Below are 1,259 nucleotides of genomic sequence, written 5' to 3'. Positions count from 1 at the left end.
AAAAAAAAAAAAAAAAAATTAAATCAGGCTAGGTGTGGTGGCTTACATTTGTAATCCCTTCACTTTGGGAGGCCAAGGCCAGTGGATCGCTGGAGCCCAGGAGTTCAAGACCAGCCTGGGCAACATGGGGAAACCCCATCTCTATAAAAAATACAAAAACTAGCTGTGTGTGGTGGTGTATGCCTATAGTCCTAGCTAGTTGGGAGGCTAAGGTGTGAGGATCACTTGAGCCCAGAAGGTCGAGGCTGCAGTGAGCAGTGTTCACACCACTGCACTTCAGCCTGGGTGACAAAGCCAGACACTGTCTCAAAAAGAAAAAATAATAATAATAATAATTTAAAGGGTTTCCCATCTCTTTTGCTGATTTCTCTCACAGATCCTTAAAATACCTAGAGAGGGAAATGACATGAGGCTACTACATGAATGAGAACTTTACTTAACACCTGTCTATGAATGAATGGGTAGACTATTATTAATTAAATGCTAAGCAGATGAGACAACATAGCAACATTAATTTCAAAACATTTTCAAAATAGTATTTGTAATTGTCTTAATCTATAAAAATAGTATAACATTTTATCAGCAGTTTCTGAAGATAATTTCCTCATACTTATTTCCAGTAAGATGAAACTATATGTGTGTATTTAGGAAGTTATTGTCAGGCTATCAGATTTTATTTTCTTACCACAATGCTTTTATAATTGATCTCCACAAAAGCTAGTTTTCTAGTACTAGCTAGGTACATATGACAGCAGGCTTTTGAATTAATTTTTACTAATACTGAGATAACAAACCTTCGGTTAGTTCTATTTAATGGAGCAAAACAAAATTTTACCAAAAACAGGAAGAAAAAAAGTCAACTGGTTCAAAACCAACTTCATTAAATCAACATCATAATCTATTAAAACAGAATTTCTGATTCTAATATTTTTTATATCTCAAATCAAAGTTTATCCAGTCAACATGTCTAGAATGCATATTGTCCAAACATCAACTATTTATCAGATAATCTGCTACCATGGTGACACCTGGGCCCTATTTGCTTTGGCAGGAGTCCGAAGTTTCCAGGAAGTGTGGATGATTAAATAGCTTTTCATGCTGATAAGCACCTTTTCTGTATTTCTATAACTGGACCACCAAACAGAATTTCAAAATAGCGAGATTAAAAGAGCTCACTCTTCTGTTTATATATTTTCATTGATTCCTTTAAACTTACTTTCCATGCCAGAAATATTCTCTATGTTGTCAGTCTTCTCCCA

Source organism: Colobus angolensis, unplaced genomic scaffold (genome assembly GCF_000951035.1).
Source record: "Colobus angolensis palliatus isolate OR3802 unplaced genomic scaffold, Cang.pa_1.0 Scaffold58, whole genome shotgun sequence".
NCBI lineage: Eukaryota > Metazoa > Chordata > Mammalia > Primates > Cercopithecidae > Colobus > Colobus angolensis.
The sequence above is the reverse complement of the archived record's forward strand: the minus strand, read 5'-3'. Positions refer to the sequence as shown.